The sequence below is a fragment of the Ambystoma mexicanum genome, chromosome 12, assembly GCF_040938575.1.
Source record: "Ambystoma mexicanum isolate Mex_15411 chromosome 12, UKY_AmexF1_1, whole genome shotgun sequence".
In the NCBI taxonomy this organism is placed as follows: domain Eukaryota; kingdom Metazoa; phylum Chordata; class Amphibia; order Caudata; family Ambystomatidae; genus Ambystoma; species Ambystoma mexicanum.
The window spans coordinates 286,282,875-286,309,444 of record NC_090936.1 but is presented as its reverse complement, the minus strand read 5'-3'; the positions used below and the strand labels follow the sequence as shown (position 1 = coordinate 286,309,444).

The 26,570-nt window shown below is 42.3% G+C and overlaps 1 protein-coding gene across 4 annotated transcripts in view; it reads left to right on the top strand.

Annotated features, from left to right (window-relative positions):
• Positions 1-26,570, top strand: part of ABCC9 (ATP binding cassette subfamily C member 9) — a 1,387,936-nt gene that overhangs the window by 611,168 nt on the left and 750,198 nt on the right. The window lies entirely within an intron of this gene.

Sequence of the window (26,570 nt, the reverse complement as noted above, 5' to 3'; positions counted from 1 at the left end):
CGATTAACAGACGTACTGGGTAAGGGGAGTAAAGCAACTAGGTCGAATGGGTTTTGATGAATTTTTGTTTCAGCAAATTTTCACCCGCGCTAGTTGGAAAATGGCATGAACATTTTGGCAAACAAAAAATGCAAACACAGAGGGGATGGGCACTGAGCCTATAGAAATAATAGACAAACGTTTTACCTAACGAGAAAACCATATATCCAGAAATGTCCTTTAAAGAACGCATTATTGAAGGGAAACCACACTAGGCAAATATGTCCGACATGGAATTGACTTGAAATGCTGATCTAAGAAATGTGGTCCTTTGTTGGTTTTCACTTTTGCTACTCCCCACTCCCCCTCTCTCCCTCCCTACCCACTTGCCTAATGCTTTAAATGAGTACACAGCGAAGAGGGCTAACTGTTGTGAGCAAGCGAATAGTGAGTCGCGAAACACGTTAACGCCTCGAAATAGGAGGAGTGTTGCACTTGGGAGGACCCATACTGGGGTCATTTTTCTATTTTATGGAAACGAATTTCCATTGTTTTTTTCCTGTGTTAATAAATAAAGGAAGATAACAAGAAAACGAGAAAGCGTCGGTGTGGACTTGAAATTCCACCCCCCCCTTTTTTTGTGGATACTGGGCGAACATGGCATTGTGGAGAGTGCAGCTCGATTTTGCTACCTGAAGGTAGAATTTGCTAATATATATATATATATATATATATATAGAAGATAAGTAAATATATATATATAGAGAGGGGGTAATTAATGTTACATTGAACTTTACATAGGAGGAAAATGTAAACATTTGTTCTGCTATAACTAGTGTTCTCACCCATGACAATTCACCAAAAGTAGCATGCAGCAGATCAATCGGACCAAATTGAAACCCTCTTGGCACATTTGGTTACGTTTCTCAAAGTTTAATGGCTAAAATGTTTGTTGTAAGTGTTTCTATAGAGACTGAAAAAAGCACAATGTTGAATATTTCTGCTATGTAAGGTTACCTATAGTTTATGGAATGGATTTGTAACATTCTTGTGACTGTATATGGCCTCTTACAAATGGAATTTTCAGTCCTTGACTCATATCTTCTCTCTCTTTTTCATTTCTTCCCATTTCTTCCCATTTCTTTTTCCTTCCCTTTTCTTCTCTTCTTTCATCTTTATTCTTTACTTGTATATGATATTTAGAACTGGTTAACGATGAATTGTTTACTATGCTTTGACTATGATTGAATATGTGTGGGTTTCATGGATTGGTACTGTTTTTGTTCTTATTTGTTATTGTGAAAATAAAAATTCAATACCAAAAAAAAAAAAGAAAAAAGCACAATGTAGCCCACAATACGTCCAAACTGTCCACTTCCATTTTCAATATACCAAAATACATTGCAATAATACAATGCATTTTACATGGAAATGTACAAAATAGTTAAAATATATCCATTAAATTAAATGGCATAAATGAAAGATCCACTTTCACACAAAAATATACACTCTTACTAACATCTTCGTTACTTCATTGCACACCAAACAATACCTTACATTGACATGTTGACTACAAACAAGTGCACATAGAGCTGCACACCACAAAACCCTATTAACGCTATTAACACATTAACAATTCCAAACAAAACGGCGAGTTAAGGTTGGAAACATTGTTTGTTTTATTGTATGCATAGGGTTTAATAATAGGTTTAACCAAAACAATGACGTTCCCAACGTTTAGAGACTTTCACTTTTTATGGGTAGTGTAACCTTAACATTTAAACGTTTTTCCACTGCTATATGCACATTCATGACATCTCCTGAAACAGATTGTGTGCTATGCAGCTGCTCGTGGTTCCCACTTGTTTAACACACGTGGATAATAGCAGCTGTGGCGAGAGATACCAGAAAAGGCAGAAATGTTAGTTCACAGTTATGCCTCCTACATATAAATGGTGGGACATAGTGCTACCAACAATGACACATTTCTATGGAGTGATTTATGCTGTTTACCTGTGCTACTAATGTTGTGATATTAGAAGTCATTGATACTTATTAAGGCCTGATTTACAAAAATGATTCAACCTGTGAACACATTTGAGTAAATCAGGCCCTTAGTTTCATAGTACTCTACTGACCTCTTAAGGATAAAAGGCTGAGAACACGTGGTGACTGCATCATCCGCAATGCTTATCTCACTGAGTTATCTTACAGTTTATTGTCACTAGGGCTGTATTACACAGACCTGCTTTTTGAGTCATGTAGGCTGAATAGTTTATTCCAGGCAAATATTTTGACACAAACTCTTGAATCACTTGAATTTTGGGTGGTTTACTGTGTGCACATGACTAACCCTTTCCACTGGTAACGTAGAACATATTTTGACAGAGAGGGCACAGCGTGGAATGGCAGGAGCCCATCCCCACTGGACTCTAAAACATACCGCAGAGCCATGTGGGGGCCCAGGCCAGGAACCCTCCTGGACCCATAATTGAAACATAAAATAAATATATTTGTAAGTTAATGCACTCTTTAAAGGATGCACACCTTTTATACCAGTGTAGAATAATGAGCTTGGTGGATATTTTATATCCTGGCAGATCTGTACATACGCTGGAAACCTTGCATACAAGGCAATGCTGGCACTGTTATTTTGATTATTATGTTTTTTGTATAGAAAAGAAATGGAATACCACAGATACAATGAATTCAGATTTTAAAACATCTACTCATTTATAAGCTAGTTGATTGTATATTTTTATTCAATAATAAGAATAATTTAATTGCTGAATGATCTACTTCTTGTAATAAGTGTATATTTTAAAATGTGAAAAGTTTATTTTAGACCTGTACGACACTATATATAAATACAACAAGAAATAATTTAGAGGGTAATTCATAGAATTCAGCGCACAAGTGGCGCACGCGGCTGGCACACAGTGTGCGCGTGTGAATTTCTGCGCCAGCCGCGTGCGCTAAAATCCATTTCCGCGCACAGCGTATTCATGGATTTTAGTTTCCAAAACCAGCCGTGGCGCAGAGTGGCGCAGCGACCCTGTAGCAGCGCCAGTTATGCCCCCAACCCCTCCCTGTGCGCCATGCACAGCGCACAAATCCCATACATGTCGCACAGGCCCCCAACCACGAAAACGCATGTAAAACTCCCTGCGCACCCCTCCGAATACACGTACCCCACTGCACGGGGAGTGTCACACACGATTGGAGCAGGGTACGTGTATAACAGGGGTTCGCGGGAAGTTTCACATGCGAAATGCCCTGTGCGAGTGGGGTACGTGTATTCCTGGGGTGCGCAGGAAGTTTCACATGCGATTGGAGAGGGGAACGTGCATAACAGGGGTTTGCGGGAAGTTTCACACGTGAAATGCCCTGTGCGAGTGGGGTACGTGTATTCCTGGGATGCGCGGGAAGTTTCACACGCGATAGGCCCTGTGCCACTGGGGTATGTGTATTCCTGGGGTGCGTGGGAAGTTTCACATGCAAAATGCCCTGTGCAAGTGGGGTACGTGTATTCCTGGGGTGCGCAGGAAGTTTCACATGCGAAATGCCCTGTGCGAGTGGGGTACGTGTATTCCTGGGGTGCGCAGGAAGTTTCACACGCGATAGGCCCTGTGCCAGTGGGGCATGTGTATTCCTGGGGTGCGCGTGAAGTTTCACACGCGAAATGCCCTGTGCGAGTGGGGTACGTGTATTCCTGGGGTGCACAGGAAGTTTCACATGCCATTGGAATGGGGAACGTGTATAACAGGGGTTTGCGGGAAGTTTCACACGTGAAATGCCCTGTGCGTGTGGGGTACCTGCATTCCTGGGGGGCGTGGGAAGTTTCACACGCGATAGGCCCTGTGCCAGTGGGGTACGTGTACTCCTGGGGTGCGCGTGAAGTTTCAAATGCGAAATGCCCTGTGCGAGTAGGGTACGTGTATTCCTGGGGTGCGCAGGAAGTTTCACACGCGATTGGAGAGGGGAACGTAAATAACAGGGGTTTTCATGAAGTTTCACATGCAAAATGCTCTGTGCGAGTGGGGTACGTGTATTCCTGGGGTGCGCGGGAAGTTTCACACGCGATTGGCCCTGTGCCAGTGGGTTACGTGTATTCCTGGGGTGCGTGTGAAGTTTCACATGCGAAATACCCTGTGCCAGTGGGGTACGTGTATTCCTGGGGTGCGCAGGAAGTTTCACACGCGATTGGAGAGGGGAACGTATATAACAGGGGTTCGTGGGAAGTTTCACACACAAAATTCCCTGTGCGAGTGGGGTACGTGTATTCCTGGGGTGCGCGGGAAGTTTCACACGCGATTGGAGAGGGGAACGTATATAACAGGAGTTTGCAGGAAGTTTCACACGTGAAATGCCCTCTGCGAGTGGGGTACGTGTATTCCTGGGGTGCGAGGGGAGTTTCACACGCGATTTTGCTGTCAGAGCGGGGTATGTGATTTTCGGGGGTTCGTGGGGAGTCCTACACGTGAATTGGCAGTGTGGGTCCTCCCAGGTGTTCCCTCTACACCCTCAATGGCCCCTGCAGGCAGCTCACACCACAGGGGACTATGCTGCACCCCTGGTCATGTCCCGCAGGCAGCCCATCCACCATTGGCATGCCCCCCAGCCAAGCCACATGTCACCTTGCACTAGTGATCACCAACTCATGTTCCCCAGCACCCCCACCCCCCAGCAGTCAGGGGCACCTGCCAGCAGGCCCCCACTCATGTCCCCCAGCACCCCCACCCCCCAGCAGTCAGGGGCACCTGCCAGCAGGCCCCCACTCATGTCCCCCAGCACCCCCACCCCCCAGCAGTCAGGGGCACCTGCCAGCAGGCCCCCACTCATGTCCCACACATGTCCCCCAGCACCCCCACCCCCCAGCAGTCAGGGGCACCTGCCAGCAGGCCCCCACACATGTCCCCCAACACCCCCACCCCCCAGCAGTCAGGGGCACCTGCCAGCAGGCCCCCACTCATGACCCACACATGTCCCCCAGTACCCCCACACCCCAGCAGTCAGGGGCACCTGCCAGCTGGCCCCCACTCATGTCCCACACATGTCCCCCAGCACCCCCACCCCACAGCAGTCAGGGGCACCTGCCATCAAGCCCCCACTCATGTCCCCCAGCACCCATGTCATGACGATCCTCAGTCATGGGCCTCATGGCCACCCACACCACACCCCACGCCACCCCAGCCCAAAGACCCAAACAAGTATTGCATCCACCCACAAAGAAATGGCCATTGCATGATAAAACCCAAATGGCAAGTATGTACATGAACGCATGTCCGTCACACACGCACAATGGGTGCAAGTGAATGTGAAAACCCATATCATGACATGCATGAAACCAATGAGAGAATACCACACATCGAAGTATGAAACAAAAATGTATTGAACACAACATGAATGTAATGAAAAAAAAATTCAATAATGGGAATAAGAAATAAAATTCAGCATGTCCGGAAAAAAATAAAAAATATGAAATCAGAATCCAAAGAACTCCAAATGAAAATTTGTCCAAAGTCTCAGTGCAAAAAAGCAAATCCAAGGGAAAAAAAATATATGAAATCCATTGCGCCATGGTGAAATAAAAATAAAAACGAGAAACATCCAGTGTTCAACTATATACAAATCACCAATCCAGTGTCCATGAGCCCAACAAATGAAATGAAACCTACAAAAAAGACCTAGCTAATAATGAACTATATTCAAAAATGTGGTGCATTGTCCAAGCAGCCCAAAATTAAAAAAACAAAAAGGAAACCTAACACTATCTAACTATTTACAATGGCAGCGGGCTAGTCCAAGCCACCAAGGAAAACAGGGAACCCCATGCATTTCCAAAAAGAGAACACCCATGGGAATCCGCAGAGGTATGATTTGCGCAAATCGGCCCAGAATGTATTACCCAGACACCCCAGCAAAGTCCGAAATCTGGGAAAAAACACGAATTTTTTCGCACCTCTCCACCCCCACCCCAATTGGAGGGGCGGCCCATCTCATGTAGCTCTCCCCAGGTGCAGATAAGGTGGGGGCTGTCCTGCACTCCACCCTGGGCTCAGGCGTCCGTTCCTAGGAGCAGATATCTGGTCCCAGGGAGGGCTCCATGACATGGCACCCACTCCATTGCGGGTGGGGAGGGAGGGGGTCAATGCCCCATCCTATTAGAACATTCCCGACCCTTTGGGGTGCCCCACAGACCCCCTAAAAAGCGTTCCACCATTTTCACTTTTATCCTTTGGTAACCCACTCTCCTTGGTGTAGAGAGGCACATTGATGTGCCAATCTGGCCCCGGGGTGCCCAAACCTTACTGCCCCACCCTCTTCCCCCTCACCCCAAATGGGTGGCGGGGGCACCTCATGCAGGCCTCCCTGGGCCTGCTACAAATGGCTGCATGAGGTACACCCCCCTCCATTTGGGGTGGGGGTAGAGGCCCCCCAAAAATGGTGGGACAGGCCCCCCAGTGGGTGGGGCAGTAAGGTTCGGGCACCCCGGTGCTAGATTGGCACACCAATGTGCCCCTATGTGCCAAGGCAGGTAAACAAAGAAAAAAATGGAAAAGGTACACTACACTTTAGGGCGGGCTGAGGGGCACCCTAAACCGCCAGGTAACTTTCTAATGTGATGGGGGGTGACCCTCTAACCCCCACACCAAATGCAGAAGGGGGCATCTCATTCAGCCCTCCCTGGGGGCAGATAAGAGGGGGGCATCTCATGCAGCCCTCCCTGGGGTCAGTCAGATGCCCCTTCCTAGGAGCAGATATCTGCCCCCAGGGAGGGCTACAAGGGGTGCCCCCATTTCCCCTTCGCGTGAGGGGGAGAGGGCCACCCCCTTTTCTGTAAAATATATCCCTGGTGGCTAGTGCCCCCCCCAATCCCACCCAAAATTCCCTTCTGTTATTGTCTTTTTTTGTTTTTTTTGTTTTTGTTTTGCCCCTTTCCCTGGGGGCAGATTATCAGCCACCAGCCCCCAGGGGAGGCCTAACCTGCCGACCCCATCCTTTGGTGGGCCTGCACACTAATTCCTGGTGGCCCTCCCCCTCACCCCCCAATTGGATGGGGGCGCCACCTCATGTACTCCTGCCTGGGGGCATAAATCTGCCCCCAGGGAGGGCTACAAGGTGTGGCCCCTCTTTCCACTTGGTGTGGGAGGGGGAGGGGGAAGGCCACCACTATTTCAGGGGGCAAAAAAATCCCAGGCCCCTCCACCCCCACCCCCATCCCCGTTGCTTTCTGTTATTTTTTTTTTGCCCCCTTCCCTGGTGGCAGATGATCAGCCATCTGCCCCAGGGTTGTACACATATGTGCCCCCATGCTTTGAGGCTGAGGGGGCCAGGGCTGCTTACTGTAAGCAGCCCCCACCTCACCCCCGCATTCAAAGACATCCCTGGTGTCTAGTGGCCACTGCTGCCCGCGCATAGAGCGCCCTGCGCCCGATCCGTGGGCAGCAATGCTGTCACACAGGGTGTGCTTGGAAAGGGGAGAATCTCCCCTTTCCAAGGACACCCTTTCTGAAAAAATCCCTGGTGGCTAGGGCCCCAAAACCCCCTCCCCCTTTCCATCATTTTTTTTTCCATTTTTTTTTTAATGCCCCCACCCCTGGGGGCAGATGGTCACCTGTTTGCCCCCAGGGGTCTATATATTGGCCCCATGCTTTGGGGGCCGGGTAAGCAGCCCCCCTCAGCCCCACGTCACAAATGTTTCCCTGGTGTCTAGTGGGCAGCAATGTTGCCACACAGGGTGTCGTTGGAAAGGGGAGAATATCCCCTTTCCAACAACACCTTCCTCGATCTCCGGCTTGAAATACAGCCGGAAATCGAGGGGGAGAAAGGTGAACGCTCACCTTTTATTTTCACCACAGCAGCCCGAAATGGCTGCTGCAGTGATTTTACTTTCAGCTTCACGCCGACGTGCTTTACGCACTTTGACGTGAAACTGAAGGTAATCCAGCCCCCTTGCAGTGAGGGAGGACCTCCCCCTCACATAACCAGGGGGTTGGATTACAAACAAGGAGCCAAAAAGTATGAGCTATCTCGTCCTTGGAACTGCACATGCAATTCCAAGGACGAGATATCTCGCCCTTGGCACTGAAGGGGTTAATATATGCAGTGTAGTGACCTGCATTGGTTGTGGCTCCTGCGTGGTAGATTATACCTATTGTTGTGAAGGTTTTCTTACCAAGTGATATTTGACCATGTGTGAATCCAGTCAGCTTGCAGTTGTTTTGGTACCATCTGCATTGTAACGTAGAAGCATTAGTATTATGCATTTACTATGTGTTTGTATTAGTAAGGTGGAGCGATTATCTGAATTGCAGGTAGTACATAATCTACCATGGTTTGCATTTTGTACAAGTTGCTGAAATGGAACGGATTGACAATTAGGTATGGATGCATACACAAAGTGCTCATTAGGGATTTGTTCCTGTGTCACATTGTTGCAGAGAGTGCATGTATGTTTCCACATGTATGAAATCTGGAAACTTTCATTTATAGGTATGTTTTTGTTTTCAAGTACTTGTAGTAAGTACATTAGAAATTCTTGTGGATCTTCTTGTGAGTTTATAGAGAATTTCCCCATTCCAGCACAGTAGTCCAATTCTTGTCTTATTCCATGAACACTATACGTGTTGTCAGGATTATTTGTTGCGTTTCTATGAAGTACTAACATTTGCAAACACAATTGGTCTGTACTGTGTAAGTAAATGTTGTCAACAATTGGTGGTAATTGAAATAGAATATTCATTGCTACATTTGCGTAGCAACTTACACCAGTTATATTTGAAAATTTGAATTGAATTGTTCGGAGTCTTTGTTGCTTCTTTGAAGAAGTACCTGAGTTACTTTGAGTAATAGGTTCTTTTTGTCTCTTTGGAGGATTTGCAGTGAGATCCTGTTGCATTTCTATTTGAACTATTTTTCTTTTACAATGTTTTCTTTTTTGTGGAACAGGATATGTTTTTAGATGTGGGTGTATAGTGAACGCAGTCTATTGTATTCTAAAATGCAACTTGCATCAAAGTTCATTAGAAATAGACCGTCAAGTGTACGTAAGCGCGATAGTCCTACGTAGCTCATGCCTTCTTTAAAGACTGTGTTACCAATATCTATCAATGCTTTGTCTAGGGTAAGACCTTGTGATTTATGAATGGTGACTGCGTATGCTAGAGTTAGAGAAAATTGTTCTCTGTGTACATACATGTCTTTGAAGAGAAGGAATCGAGCTGTTCAGCAACCTATCCTTTTTTCTTCTGAAAGTTTGTCAAAGAGAATATTGACAAACTGAATGTTGTTGTCACGTGGGTATGTTTGAAAGCCAACATCTGTACCCAGTGCTCCATTAACTAGTCCTTGCTCCACGTCAAGGTTACATTTAAGCATTACTCTACAGTTTAAGGATAATTTTAATATTTGTTCTAAACCAGCTGTGTTGGAGATATAATTTTCTAAGGAATTTAGTCTTGTTGTGGCTTGTTGACACATGGGTAGTGTCATACCATGTACGCCCAGTTTGTTTGTTGCGGAAATTTCAATTATTGGTTGCATTTCTTTTTTTCAAAATTGTTTCATTGAATTTTGAACAGCTTGCAAGAGTTGGCATTAAAGACATATAATTGACATTTTTGTGTGTTAATTGTTCCATAACATCATTTTTTCCATAACATATTTTTTTACTTTTTAAAATATTGGCGTAGGTGAGGTCTGCAGACTGTCGCATGTTTTCTGTTAATTCTCTGTATTGGAAATGTTGCCAAAGGTTGACATTTCCTATGCTGACAACAGTTTTTCAGCAGAGTTTGTGTCCTAAGGTTTTAAAAATTGGTTCACCTTTCACTGGTGTCAATTGAAGAAAATCTCTGATAACAATAATGTGTTTTCCTCCAAAGAGCTCTTCATAGTTTGTTTTAAGTACTTCTTGTAATCTGAGGTGAATCAAAGCCAACATTAGGTTGGAGACCATGCTCACTTCATCTATTAGTAGCATTTTCATTTGTTTTAACACTCTGCATAGTTCCATTGCAGCTTCTGTAGAAAGTTTGTAATATTCTAATTTGTTTTGGTGTTCTACTGGCAGGAGTAGTAATCGGTGTAAAGTGACACCACCTATGTTGTAGGCAGCTAAACCTGTGGGGGCAGTTACAACAGCTGACAGTTTGTTGTTTGTCAATTGTTGAAGGAACTTGCTGATGATTTTTATTAAAAATGTTTTGCCTGAACCTGCTTCACCACTGACGTAATAGTATAGGTTTGTAATTTTGGCAGGTACATTCTTTATTTTCATGTTGTACACCATGTGCAATTTATGTTGTTACTTCTTGAAAAATGCTACGCTGCTCATTGTTTAGTTTTGATTGTAGTGTATTTAAGTCTTCTGTATCTTCATACTGACAAATGGTGTTTTTTTACTTCTGTCATAGCTAATTCTGCCTCATTTGCTATTAGTGGCTGTCCTAGTGGTTTTTGGCTTCCTGTTACAGAAGGTTGACTACTGTCAGGAGTGTCCTTATCTAGTTGGACCTGGAGTTCTTCTTCGTGTGGCTGTTCATTGTGCAACATTGTTTTGTACTGTGTAAAGTTTACATCGGTGATAGTGCTTTCATTTGCATTGAAAGCGTCTTCATAGGAGTCATAGTTATCTAGTATTTCTTCTTCTTTTCTCCATGGTTTAAAGAGTTATAGCAGGGACATGTAATATAGTTCTTTATGTTAAGGAGTTTTTAATGACAATTTGATATGATTAATTAAACTTGGTTTGGTAAATTTTACTAAGCCCACCTTCACAATTTGTCACTCTGTATCTACCTTTTTTTTCATCGGGTTTTATACTATTTTTGTATGTGAAGTTTTGGGCTATGTGATATAGACACATGGTTTCCAAAGTGGTACTTTGTTTGGGTAGTATGTGTATAGTAAATTATTTTTCAAAATGTCTTGGCTGTTGGATTTGTGGCTATTGTTTCTATGTCGTCGTATGATTTGAGAACTCTTTTTCTAGATTTAGCAGGACCAAGACTTAGCCATACTATATTTTCAGATTTTCTATACAAAGCAGTACAAGTTAAACGATCTGCAGCTCCATAGCAGCCACATTCTCTATGGGAGAGCATTTTTATGCCCAAGATGATCAATTTCTGAGACAGTGTTTTGTCTGATGAGAGATCATTCCAGAGGTCTTGAAGCTCTGTTTTTTCTGCTTTGGTTAAGTAGGCTGTAACATATCGTGCAACTGCAGTGGAATTGTCTGCAATGTACTGCACATCTATGTTTGCATTCCACAATAGGGCAATGATTGCATTGTAATGATTGATATATTTTGCTTCTTCTGTTCTTTTTATGTAATATGTATATTTAGGTGATTTACCTTTAACAAGTTGTTCACTTCACCTGTTTCTGTAACCAGTCTAGGGAAACCAAAACAGCATTTGGTGTAGTATTTCCCTTTCTTTTTGTATTTGCGACGACAATATTTGCCACATTTGTGTCTTTGAAATTGTAGAATTTGTGTATGAAGATCACTATTTGTCGCTTCTGATGGAATTTCACATGTGACATATTTTTCGATAAACTGTAACACAGTGGCATCACTGTCTTGACCAATATAGGAGCATCTCTAATCCATAAAAGCATGTGGATATGTGGTGCTCCACTGGCTTGGTATTCTTTTCTCCAAAAGGAATGTTGTACTTCTCCCAAGGGGAGGAACAGTTTTATTACAAATAAAGTGTAGCATAGCAATGAAGCGATGATGGAAATATCTGGAAACATTAACAGGATCTAGAGAGCAAAGTTCTCCAGGTGTTAGTATATCTATGTTTGTTTTGTTTTTGTTTGATATGCATAGGAAATCATGTAGATCTTCCCATGCATATTCTGCACAACTTAATTGTAACAAACCAAGTGGGTGGGCCAAGGTTTCTTATCATACAACGTACATGTCCTTGATGTCGGAACCAGTACTCTTTCATACCAGACATGTTTTCTAACAGATTTGTAATGCTTGATTATAAAACTCCATTTGTGTAGCTGACATATTTTGAAAGTGGGTTCCTGATTTTAATGTGTGCGCAACTCTGTAACATAGAGTTGCTAGTTCACTTTCAAAGAGTAGGTGGAATATGTATTCCACATTTTGTCTAAAACTGGGATCTTCAGAATACATTCGTAATGAGCGGTATTCTCATGCTATTATCTGAGTGGGTCTATCATCGTACCTTCCTCCTTTGCAAGTAGGAAAGAGTAGAGGAAAAGCACTTGCTTCTATACTTTTTTTCCATATGCTGATTGGTGATCCTTTCATTTGTCGCATTTGGTACATTTCTAGTGCATCTTCTATGGTGTCATTAGAGTGCAATGGATGAACTGTATAATGGTCTAAAATATTGGATACTGTAGCAGGATCTAGAAGTTCAAATTGACCCGTTTCTGGTGACTCTTGAATTATTTCAGTTTGTTTCCCTTAAGTTTTCTTCAATATTTATTTCTTTGTAGTATTCATTATTTTGCTTTAGATATTGCAAGGCATGTCTAACTTTATGTAAGTCTACCAGTTGTTGCCAAATTATTTTGTCTTTTGTAGGTACACCATTTACTAAGACAATTACAGATTGTTCTATTGAACGTTGCACTCCCAGAGTGTGCACATTTTCTTTTAGATCTAATGGTAAATATACTACTTTGCCGCAAATGCCTTTCACCAATTCAGAGGGAGGTAATTTTGATGTTTTTGGTTGAAGGCGTATTATTGCTTGAAATGGGTGCACTGTTTGAATTATGATGCTCTCATATAAATTGAGTTGTTGCAGGGGTTTTGGTAGAGGGAATAATTCCAAATTATTTGTGATAGCACGTCAAGGAGTTTGATTGTTGTCAAGTTTTGTAGTGCAGTAACTGCAAAGTGTTAAGGGGTCAGTTATTTCATTTTTGTTTTCTGCTATAAGGTAAAGAGCTAATTCAAACCATTTGGAATCTTCATTGTCTTCTATTTTGTATGTTATGTATATAGTTTTTATGTTCCTTTTATAAAAAAAGTTCTGCGGCAACACACACACACATGGTTTGGTACTTCAGCGGATGTACTTTTGAATTTTAGTATTTCTTTTTTGTATGTGTGTAGTAGAAGGTTGCCATGTGCAGAATTGTTGCTAGTCTGTTGTAAAGCTATTGCATTTTGTCAGTGGTTTTCACTTCCAAAATATTTACTCTGGATATGGTTGATTTCTTCATTAGGTCTTTGGCTGTACCATGTAGAAGAGTGTTATTTAAATTGGCTAGTGCTAAAGCAGAACTTTTAGCATAGTACAGTTTATAGACTAAATTTCTTATAGTTGAATGATGTGTTGATATCATTTTGATATGATGGAAGCTGCTTTTGCAAATATGTATTGAAATGCAGGCCAATGAATGTCCTTGCAGTCCTGTGTATTTGTGCACTGGACAGGTATCCATATTTTGCAGCAGTTTTATTTTGATTTTGTCTTTGCCTTTTACATATTGATTGAGGAACTGGCGGAAAGAGTTGAAAGATTTTTTCACAATGTTACACATTGATGTGCATGACCATTTGTATACTGGACATTCTGGTTCAGTCGAATGGAGAATTGATTCTGAGTTTTCTGGGGATATTTTTGTAAGCAGTATTTCTTGTTCCATTATGGTATTATTAAGTTTTTCATAACCTTGTCCACTGCTATGAAAGGCAATTGCGTTTGTTTGATTTTGTTTGTATGCTTCTTCATTGAAATATGGTTCTGTGCTTGTGGTGTGACTCCATTCACCTCCACAGATATTTAAGAAGTTATTTTTGTTGACATTCCTTTTATTGAGAAGCCTTTTTTTGTAATGTAGTACTTAGTTTTGATAGTTGGTTTCATTCTGTTTAACACTAAAATAAATAACTTTCTTTTGAGTAGGATTTCACTGTCTATCAAAGCTTCTAAGATTAATTTTCTATGGTAGTTTTTAAGGGTAGTGCATGATTTGTCTCCTGTTTGTATAAGATTCTGAAGGACTCTTTGGCAGAACATTTTTACTAATATACTTTTTTTGGTATGGTTATTTCCTACTATATCAAGATTTATAGGAGAGGTTTTAGCAGTAGTGATAGCTGCATTTCTGTTAATCATTTTCTGTTTTCTTTTACATTTTGATAGAGGAGGCAAAGTTTCTGTATTGGAAGATTGTTTAGTTTTGCTAAATGACTGTATTAGTTGTTTTGTTTGAACTTTTTGTACAAACTCTGCTAGAGATGGATCTTATTTTGGACATTTTTATTTTCATTTGCTCTATTTCTGCGTTGCTTTCTGCGGACTTGCTTTCTGGTAGGCATTCTGTGGGTCTGTTGAAACAAAAAAAATAGAAGGTATGGTTTGGGCTGTTGTGCAATGTATGTGTGCTGTAGGCATTAGTGTCTGAGTAAGATGGTAAAGATGTATCTGGTGGTGTGTGATTGTGCATTGGGCAGCTACAATTAATTGGGAAGGCTATTCTTCTATTTGTGTGTTACTATACTGCGGTTCAGATGACAGCAGAAAGTTAGCTAGTGGTGAGGATAAGCACTAATAGTAAATCAAATGGTATAACATTAAAACAATTCTTTGTTTTGTAATACTAATATTCTAGGGGCTGAGTTATGTTATTTGTACTCTGAAAAACTGGGATTTGTGTGCCATTCTGCGTGCTAATCCCTGTTTAATAAATGGTGATTTGTGAGTAGAATGGTACACAAATCTTCATTTTCTTGGTGCACAAATTACATGAATCACCCGCACAGTGTGTTTGAGTAATATATTTTAATAACAAGATGATACATATAACAATTAACATTACAACAGTAATAGTGAAAGCAATTTAAAATTGAGAATCAGACCAAGAAAACAGAAAGTAGACCAATTAAACTGAAGGGGAGAAGAAGAGTAGTGCAGTAGAATTGAGAGAGAGGGAAGGGCGGGGAAGAGGAGGAGGGAAACGGATGGGTTAAAGGTGAGAATGGGGGAGAGGGAAGGGGAGGGAGATGATTAAGGAGATAAGGCAAGGGGAAGGGGGCAAGAATGTGGGAGGGGTTTCATGTTGGGGAATGGAGAAGGAGAGATTTGAGGAAAGTGTATAATGAAGAAAAGGTAGAAATAGAGCAGAGTGAGAGAGGGAAGGAGTTCCAGTGCAGGGGGGCTAGTAGATGGAAGCAGCGGAAACAGAATGTGGCACAAGGGGAAGGAGGAATAGTGAGAAGAAAGTGGTCAGCAGAATGAAGGGAGTGGGAGGGAGTGTAGAAAGAGAGGAGAGAGGAGAGATAAGTAGGAGCAAGATTGTGGAGAGATTTAAAGACTAGGCAGAGAAACTAAGATGATATTGTACTTACTCATTTTTTGTGGAATGAGCAGGTTTCTTTGTAGTTGGTGTTTGTAGTTCAGATGTTGTTGTTTTCCAGGAGAGTGGTCTTCACTGCAATTGTAAAAGAAAGAAGTCAGTAATTTTGTGTGTTTATAGCAGTGATGTTAATTGAGAGATTCATTTTTATGTCTTTGTAGTAGTATTCTTGTTTGATTTCTGAACATAGTGTATGCATGCAGTTTCATTTGACTATGTGCAGCCTTTATATTTTATTTATATTATGTTAGTTAAACATGCTTTGTAAATGAGTAGAATATTTTGTGTATGAAATTCACTTGGTTTTTTAGAGCTGTGTTATAGAATGTTAGGAGAAAGAAGAAATAATGTTATATTTATTTTGCAGTTTTAGAAAAACATGGAATATATATATTTGTGAAGCTGTGGGTAATAAAGTAGAAGGATGTGAGTTACAGGTAGTGGTGTTATTATAGCTGGGAGCATTTCAATGATAGTGTCTATGTGTGTGAGTGTATGAATGGCATGAAATTTTACTGGCTGTGTGTAATTTTATGATACACTACTAAGTGTTTTTCCACAATTATATTGTTATTTCTTCCATTTTATAATATTATAATTTTTCAGATAGGTGTGTGTGTACAAAAAATAATTAGATAGCAGACAGGTTTGGAAGTGATAGTTGATTTTAGCAGATGGAAAAACTCACAATAAGTTCATTGTATAGGCTATACAGGTTAAGTGGCAGTTAGTCTGTTTATATTCATTTATAAGAGTTGTGCATGTACTGTGCGGAAAATATGCATACCTGCAGTTTGTATTCAAGCATGTGGATATGCATGCAGCTGCAAGTAGAAATCTTGAAGACTTGTAAAGTAGTTTTTGTAGTAGCTGCTTTCCAATGACATGAGACTTGTACTCAAAGTAATCTACAGTACATTTGAAGTGCTGAACTCTGATGATGGAGTTAGATGTAGAGGTGTTGGATGTGATTTGTGGATGGTTGTGTGACTGGTTAGCTGTATCCAATGAGGGAATGGCACTGAGAGTGAAGTGGAAATGGTAGAAGGGCTGTCTAAGTTACGATATGTCCGCGGACATGGAGGTAGTCCACGGACATCGCGTATTACATACAGGGATTTTGGGGTGGAGAGGCATGTAAATGAGAATGAGCAGAGCAATTGATTGGTCAGTAAAGTTTAGTGGCTGTGTTGTGTAAGGAGAGAGTTTGTCAGAAAGTATTTTTCCTGAGAGAAGAACAGTTAGCTATGGCTGTGTGTTTCAGAAAACAGATTGTCTGAATTTTCGGAGACTCATGGATACATTGGTTGGAGGTGCATGCACAACGCTGTGGAGTAGCTGCAGATCTTGGATTCCCTCGTGTGGAAGTGCACTGGCATGGAGTGTGTGGAATGAAGTGGCTGGACTTGGTACCTCTCTGTGCTAGTTTGCAAACAGAGCTTCATCCAGAAATAATTATAATTCATTGTGGAGGGAACAGTTTAGGACATGTGTCAGGAATTTCTTTGCAATTTGCAATGAAAGCAGGACTTGGGAAGGTCATGGACATGTTTCCAAATTCCCAAGTAATATTTTCTCGTGTTGCGCAGAGACAAATGCGGCTGCATTCTTCTTCATTTGATCCACAAATGTAGAAAGAAAGGCTGAATGTTAATAAGGCTGTTTGTGCCTTTCTAGGAGATGTTGGCATGTCCTCTTTTCACAATGAAAATATTATATTTCGTAGCACATACATTTTTCGCAGAGATGGAGTCCATTTTACTTATGCTGATAATCAGATTTTTCTGAGAAATGTACAATATGCAGTGCGTCCTTTTGTGGAATTACAGCCATCCATTTTGCAGTAAGTGTTGACTATTTCAAGTTTTTCAAACACAAAAAAACACCACCAAAAGGCTCTTTTCAGAGCCACCACTTCCCCCCAGAGAAAAGTGCAATGATTTTGATAGGGCAGCACCCCATAATTTTTGATGTTCGCGAACTGTCCGCAGACTTGTAAAAAAAAAGCACAGGGCCCTGCTCCATTTATTTGACACTTCTATTTTTAGACTGTGAAAGGCGGCTCTGAAAATAGCCTTTTTTTGGGGGGGTTTGTTGTTTTATATTTTTTGGGGTTTTTTACACACAACGCACTAGGAGAGGAGGGGAAAGGAGGGTACGAGGGGGACACCAACCACAGGGATAAGAATGGGCGGTGCAGAGAGGAAGATGTAGGGCGGGCCTTACTTAGGTAGTGGGCAGGTCTTCTCGTGCTCTGAGACCGAAGTCTCAAAATCACTTCGAAGTCTCTCCCCCTGCAGAGTACTGCATCACAGAACATACACAAAACAGTGACCCTCGGAAGGTAAGGGTCATCAGCATTGTAAATGGCCTGTGAGGGAGTGTCTCTTGTGGTGAGAGGAGCGGAAAACGGAGGATGAAGTAGAGGAACGTAACCTACTATGCTCCTCACAAGGTACAACCTTGTGAACGGCCCCACCATGGAACAACCTTAGGTGTCGCTTCATAGTTGTCGTACCAAAGCTGTACGAACCAAGCCTCCCGCGACACAGCATCATTTGGCACTGGTTGCAGGTGACTTTGTTTGCACGTGCCTTGGGTACATTACCATGAATGGTAAATAACCACCACACCCAAGACTCACGGCGAGTGCTGGTAGTAGGAACTTTCACTACCTCATCCTCATCATCCTCTTCATCCTCCTCTACATCCTCATGCCTTTTTCCCTCTTCAGGCCCTTGGGGAGGTGGTGGTGGTGGAGGGGGTGGGGGTGGACATCCCAGACACCGAGTGTGTTCTTAGAACAGTTTCAACTTGCCTGCGAACAGTACGGACAGGTATAGTGTCCTTAGGACACCTCCATTTTGGTTTATTACGGATATCCCGGACACCAAGTGTGTTCTCAGAACAGTTTCAACTTGCCTGCGAACAGTATGGACAGGTATAGTGTCCTTAGGACACCTCCATTTTGGTTAATTGCGGACATCCCGGACACCGAGTGTGTTCTAAGAACGGTTCCATTTTGTTTGCGGACAGTACAGACAGGTATAGTGTCCTTAGGACACCCCCATTTTGGTTAATTACGGACACCCCGGACACCCGCGCTGTCCGCAGACACCCCAACTGCCTTTTTTAAAAAAAAAGAAAGACACAGAGGACTGAATTAAAACACACATAATATTTTTTTTATTATATACAAATATATAATGCGTGAAAGAGAGGAGGAAGCAGAAACTGACACAAACACAGGGAATAGGGGGTTTCAAGAGGTTGGATAGGAGGAGATGAAGGGATGGAAGTCTCATCAAACATTTTTCTTCGTGGAGAGGGTTTGGGGATAATTGACTGGGATATGGAGAGGGGGAGACAGGTACTTGTGGGACAATGGTATTTAATTTTTTCTTTTATGTGGTCCTCCACAAAGTTTTTCAAATGGTTGAAATTTGCCATGAGCATGTCCATTTTTTCTTCCTTGCGCTGGAGAGTCTTTTCCAATGTATCTTTTGGTGTACTATTTTCAATGTTTGTATGGTCTGTTAAAAAAAATATATATATGTTAAGTGTACATAAAGTAATGTTTATTATTTTGGTTATATAGAGAAGTGTCTACCATTAGTATCAGTATCTTCAGACATTTCCTCACGTGGGAAATTCTCCTCAAGCCACTTCAAAGTACTGGACATTTCTGTGAAAAAATAAATATATTACTTTTATTGTATCTAATATAGACATTTTTGAAATATATAAGAAAAATGCAGTACACTTACTAGCTTCTGGTAAATTGTGTTCTTACTGATCTGTAGATCTGCTGTTGCTCCTAGTTGTGCAGTTTCTATGAGGTAATTATGTTGGAAGCCTATCTTCCTTCTTTTGGTATATTCCATTTTAGTACATACGGTATTTAAATGGATGGTTGATGTGTTTGATATATAGGTTCCCCTTCTTATTTATTACTACTTATAATGTGTTTGAGTGCTGGTTTTTGAACGTGTGCACTGGTCATATGGCATGATATAACAATTTAAGATATCCCCTGAGTTTTTGTGTAGTGCTGCTGTTGTCCGCGTCCGTCCACGGACATATGCACAGTCTGCGGACATCCAAAACACTAGCTGGGGCTTCAGTATGTTCTATGTTACATGTAGATAAAGTCAGGGACATTATGGTTAAGTCGCGCTACTAAACACCTATGAAATTCAATTAAAAAACTTGTTAAAGGGACATTATGGTTAAGTTGCGCTACTAAAAACCTATGAAATTCAGGAAAAAAACTTTGTTAAAGGGACGTTATGGTTGAGTTGCGCTACTAAAAAAACTATGAAATTTAGTGAAACACTTTGATAAAGGGACCTTATGGTTCCAAGTAAAACCGTAAAACCCGTGAAATTCACCAGTTCTGGTAAAATAAGCAACCATAACTCACGCCACCACTGTGCACTGCTAAGACTATCACCCAGGACATCACTGATGACATCACATGTGCATTTACCTTTCATGAAAAGTCTGTACAAGGGATTCTTATTTTAATGTTAATAAAAAAGTGTCAAGGATCATTGAAATAAATATCATGAGGTACGTAGTGAATTAAGAAATGCATTAATCCAAATAGCATTGTGTTATGAAGTTTTTTTCCAATATAGTAAGGTACACATGTAGTAACATAGGCATAGTGTGCAGAAGACATGATGGAGATGCAATATTAATAATCTTACCATGTTAAATACTAAAATTATAAATGCTTTCTTATTAGAGTCTTGCATACTGTGAAATATGTAATAAGTACCTAATCAATCCCACTTTCTACATTATTGTATTACTGCACATAAAACACAAAAAGACAACAACACATATAAATACAGCATATACAGGGAAAGTGAAGTAAAAAAAAAAACAGCAGTATTGCCCGAGAGTCTTCATATTGTAACTGATTATCTTCATGCACAGAAATGATTGCTCTGCTTCAAAGCTACTTCTTCCCTATGTATAACTATTACATATTGTGACTAGACCCTAAGGAAAGTAGTGTACGTGCAATGTGTACAAATATGAGCATATCCATGGAAAGTAAAGTAATAAAAAAACAACAGAACAACAGAACTGTAAGACAGTGTTGATAACCTTACTAATCATCGTCATACATAGACAGGATTGCTGTCTTCCAAGTCTGTGTTTTCCCCTTTGTATATGTTTCACATGCTTTGAGTGGACCCTAAGTGAATTACTGTAAAAACATAATTGAAGTATAAGTCCACAAATATAGTACTTTGTACTATAGTACAGTGAAATTTTAGTTCCTGACATTTACTTGCCTAGATATATCAGTGAAGGAAAAAAGAGTTAGTGGTGGCACGAGTTATGGTTGTTTAGTTGACCATAACTGGTGAATTTCAGGGGTTTTCCGGTTTTACTTGGAACCTCAAGGTCCCTTTATCAAAGTTTTTTCACTAAATTTCATAGGTTTTTTAGTAGCGCAACTTAACCATAATGTCCCTTTAACAAAGTTTTTTTACTGAATTTCATAGGTTGTTAGTAGCGGAACTTAACCATAACGTCCCTTTAACAACGTTGTTTTACCGTATATATATATAGTAGGTGTAGTCTTTCAACACACCTTTATATTTTATTAAGGTGGGAGAAGATGTTTTAAGCATGCACTTGTCACTTTAATATTACATAATAACCAAAGCTGCTAAACGCACTATGCACTTTAAAATCCCTACCCAGCACGATTAATAGACGTACTGGGTAAGGGTAGAAAACCAACTAGGTCGAATGGGTTTTAATGAATTTTGTTTTAGAAAAAAAATGTTCACCCGTACTAGTTGGAAAATCAGTCATGGCGACCTAGAAGTTGTCGTTTTCTAACACACCTTTATATTTGAATAAGGTGGGAGAAGATGTTCTAAGTATGCACTTGTCACTTTAAAACTACAAAAGAACAAAAGCTGCTAAATGCACTATGCACTTTAAAATCCCTACCCACAACGATTAACAGACGTACTGGGTAAGGGGAGTAAAGCAACTAGGTCGAATGGGTTTTGATGAATTTTTGTTTCAGCAAATTTTCACCCGCGCTAGTTGGAAAATGGCATGAACATTTTGGCAAACAAAAAATGCAAACACAGAGGGGATGGGCACTGAGCCTATAGAAATAATAGACAAACGTTTTACCTAACGAGAAAACCATATATCCAGAAATGTCCTTTAAAGAACGCATTATTGAAGGGAAACCACACTAGGCAAAGATGTCCGACATGGAATTGACTTGAAATGCTGATCTAAGAAATGTGGTCCTTTGTTGGTTTTCACTTTTGCTACTCCCCACTCCCCCTCTCTCCCTCCCTACCCACTTGCCTAATGCTTTAAATGAGTACACAGCGAAGAGGGCTAACTGTTGTGAGCAAGCGACGAGTGAGTCGCGAAACACGTTAACGCCTCGAAATAGGAGGAGTGTTGCACTTGGGAGGACCCATACTGGGGTCATTTTTCTATTTTATGGAAACGAATTTCCATTGTTTTTTTCCTGTGTTAATAAATAAAGGAAGATAACAAGAAAACGAGAAAGCGTCGGTGTGGACTTGAAATTCCACCCCCCCCCTTTTTTTGTGGATACTGGGCGAACATGGCATTGTGGAGCGTGCAGCTCGATTTTGCTACCTGAAGGTAGAATTTGCTAATATATATATATATATATATATATATATATATATATATATATATATATATATATATATATATATATATATAGAGAGAGAGAGAGAGAGAGGGGGTAATTAATGTTACATTGAACTTTACATAGGAGGAAAATGTAAACATTTGTTCTGCTATAACTAGTGTTCTCACCCATGACAATTCACCAAAAGTAGCATGCAGCAGATCAATCGGACCAAATTGAAACCCTCTTGGCACATTTGGTTACGTTTCTCAAAGTTGAATGGCTAAAATGTTTGTTGTAAGTGTTTCTATAGAGACTGAAAAAAGCACAATGTTGAATATTTCTGCTATGTAAGGTTACCTATAGTTTATGGAATGGATTTGTAACATTCTTGTGACTGTATATGGCCTCTTACAAATGGAATTTTCAGTCCTTGACTCATATCTTCTCTCTCTTTTTCATTTCTTCCCATTTCTTCCCATTTCTTTTTCCTTCCCTTTTCTTCTCTTCTTTCATCTTTATTCTTTACTTGTATATGATATTTAGAACTGGTTAACGATGAATTGTTTACTATGCTTTGACTATGATTGAATATGTGTGGGTTTCATGGATTGGTACTGTTTTTGTTCTTATTTGTTATTGTGAAAATAAAAATTCAATACCAAAAAAAAAAAAGAAAAAAGCACAATGTAGCCCACAATACGTCCAAACTGTCCACTTCCATTTTCAATATACCAAAATACATTGCAATAATACAATGCATTTTACATGGAAATGTACAAAATAGTTAAAATATATCCATTAAATTAAATGGCATAAATGAAAGATCCACTTTCACACAAAAATATACACTCTTACTAACATCTTCGTTACTTCATTGCACACCAAACAATACCTTACATTGACATGTTGACTACAAACAAGTGCACATAGAGCTGCACACCACAAAACCCTATTAACGCTATTAACACATTAACAATTCCAAACAAAACGGCGAGTTAAGGTTGGAAACATTGTTTGTTTTATTGTATGCATAGGGTTTAATAATAGATTTAACCAAAACAATGACTTTCCCAACGTTTAGAGACTTTCACTTTTTATGGGTAGTGTAACCTTAACATTTAAACGTTTTTCCACTGCTATATGCACATTCATGACATCTCCTGAAACAGATTGTGTGCTATGCAGCTGCTCGTGGTTCCCACTTGTTTAACACACGTGGATAATAGCAGCTGTGGCGAGAGATACCAGAAAAGGCAGAAATGTTAGTTCACAGTTATGCCTCCTACATATAAATGGTGGGACATAGTGCTACCAACAATGACACATTTCTATGGAGTGATTTATGCTGTTTACCTGTGCTACTAATGTTGTGATATTAGAAGTCATTGATACTTATTAAGGCCTGATTTACAAAAATGATTCAACCTGTGAACACATTTGAGTAAATCAGGCCCTTAGTTTCATAGTACTCTACTGACCTCTTAAAGATAAAAGGCTGAGAACACGTGGTGACTGCATCATCCGCAATGCTTATCTCACTGAGTTATCTTACAGTTTATTGTCACTAGGGCTGTATTACACAGACCTGCTTTTTGAGTCATGTAGGCTGAATAGTTTATTCCAGGCAACTATTTTGACACAAACTCTTGAATCACTTGAATTTTGGGTGGTTTACTGTGTGCACATGACTAACCCTTTCCACTGGTAACGTAGAACATATTTTGACAGAGAGGGCGCAGCGTGGAATGGCAGGAGCCCATCCCCACTGGACTCTAAAACATACCGCAGAGCCATGTGGGGGCCCAGGCCAGGAACCCTCCTGGACCCATAATTGAAACATAAAATAAATATATTTGTAAGTTAATGCACTCTTTAAAGGATGCACACCTTTTATACCAGTGTAGAATAATGAGCTTGGTGGATATTTTATATCCTGGCAGATCTGTACATACGCTGGAAACCTTGGATACAAGGCAATGCTGGCACTGTTATTTTGATTATTATGTTTTTTGTATAGAAAAGAAATGGAATACCACAGATACAATGAATTCAGATTTTAAAACATCTACTCATTTATAAGCTAGTTGATTGTATATTTTTATTCAATAATAAGAATAATTTAATTGCTGAATGATCTACTTCTTGTAATAAGTGTATATTTTAAAATGTGAAAAGTTTATTTTAGACCTGTACGACACTATATATAAATACAACAAGAAATAATTTAGAGGGTAATTCATAGAATTCAGCGCACAAGTGGCGCACGCGGCTGGCACACAGTGTGCGCGTGTGAATTTCTGCGCCAGCCGCGTGCGCTAAAATCCATTTCCGTGCACAGCGTATTCATGGATTTTAGTTTCCAAAACCAGCCGTGGCGCAGAGTGGCGCAGCGACCCTGTAGCAGCGCCAGTTATGCCCCCAACCCCTCTCTGTGAGCCATGCACAGCGCACAAATCCCATACATGTCGCACAGGCCCCCAACCACGAAAACGCATGTAAAACTCCCTGCGCACCCCTCCGAATACACGTACCCCACTGCACGGGGAGTGTCACACACGATTGGAGCAGGGTACGTGTATAACAGGGGTTCGCGGGAAGTTTCACATGCGAAATGCCCTGTGCGAGTGGGGTACGTGTATTCCTGGGGTGCGCAGGAAGTTTCACATGCGATAGGCCCTGTGCCTGTGGGGTACGTGTATTCCTGGGGTGCGCATGAACTTTCACACACGAAATGCCCTTTGCGAGTGGGGTACGTGTATTCCTGGGGTACGCGGGAAGTTTCACATGCGATTGGAGAGGGGAACGTGCATAACAGGGGTTTGCGGGAAGTTTCACACGTGAAATGCCCTGTGCGAGTGGGGTACGTGTATTCCTGGGGTGCGCGGGAAGTTTCACACGCGATAGGCCCTGTGCCACTGGGGTATGTGTATTCCTGGGGTGCGTGGGAAGTTTCACATGCAAAATGCCCTGTGCAAGTGGGGTACGTGTATTCCTGGGGTGCGCAGGAAGTTTCACATGCGAAATGCCCTGTGCGAGTGGGGTACGTGTATTCCTGGGGTGCGCGGGAAGTTTCACACGCGATAGGCCCTGTGCCAGTGGGGCATGTGTATTCCTGGGGTGCGCGTGAAGTTTCACACGCGAAATGCCCTGTGCGAGTGGGGTACGTGTATTCCTGGGGTGCACAGGAAGTTTCACATGCCATTGGAATGGGGAACGTGTATAACAGGGGTTTGCGGGAAGTTTCACACGTGAAATGCCCTGTGCGTGTGGGGTACCTGCATTCCTGGGGGGCGTGGGAAGTTTCACACGCGATAGGCCCTGTGCCAGTGGGGTACGTGTACTCCTGGGGTGCGCGTGAAGTTTCAAATGCGAAATGCCCTGTGCGAGTAGGGTACGTGTATTCCTGGGGTGCGCAGGAAGTTTCACACGCGATTGGAGAGGGGAACGTATATAACAGGGGTTTGCAGGAAGTTTCACATGCGAAATGCTCTGTGCGAGTGGGGTACGTGTATTCCTAGGGTGCGCGGGAAGTTTCACACGCGATTGGCCATGTGCCAGTGGGTTACGTGTATTCCTGGGGTGCGTGTGAAGTTTCACATGCGAAATACCCTGTGCCAGTGGGGTACGTGTATTCCTGGGGTGCGCAGGAAGTTTCACACGCGATTGGAGAGGGGAACGTATATAACAGGGGTTCGTGGGAAGTTTCACACACAAAATTCCCTGTGCGAGTGGGGTACGTGTATTCCTGGGGTGCGCGGGAAGTTTCACACGCGATTGGAGAGGGGAACGTATATAACAGGAGTTCGCGGGAAGTTTCACACGCGAAATGCCCTCTGCGAGTGGGGTACGTGTATTCCTGGGGTGCGAGGGGAGTTTCACACGCGATTTTGCTGTCAGAGCGGGGTATGTGATTTTCGGGGGTTCGCGGGGAGTCCTACACATGAATTGGCAGTGTGGGTCCTCCCAGGTGTTCCCTCTACACCCTCAATGGCCCCTGCAGGCAGGTGCATGCTGCACCCCTGGTCATGTCCCGCAGGCAGCCCATCCACCATTGGCATGCCCCCCAGCCAAGCCACATGTCACCTTGCACTAGTGATCACCAACTCATGTTCCCCAGCACCCCCACCCCCCAGCAGTCAGGGGCACCTGCCAGCAGGCCCCCACTCATGTCCCCCAGCACCCCCACCCCCCAGCAGTCAGGGGCACCTGCCAGCAGGCCCCCACTCATGTCCCCCAGCACCCCCACCCCCCAGCAGTCAGGGGCACCTGCCAGCAGGCCCCCACTCATGTCCCACACATGTCCCCCAGCACCCCCACCCCCCAGCAGTCAGGGGCACCTGCCAGCAGGCCCCCACACATGTCCCCCAACACCCCCACCCCCCAGCAGTCAGGGGCACCTGCCAGCAGGCCCCCACTCATGACCCACACATGTCCCCCAGTACCCCCACACCCCAGCAGTCAGGGGCACCTGCCAGCTGGCCCCCACTCATGTCCCACACATGTCCCCCAGCACCCCCACCCCACAGCAGTCAGGGGCACCTGCCATCAAGCCCCCACTCATGTCCCCCAG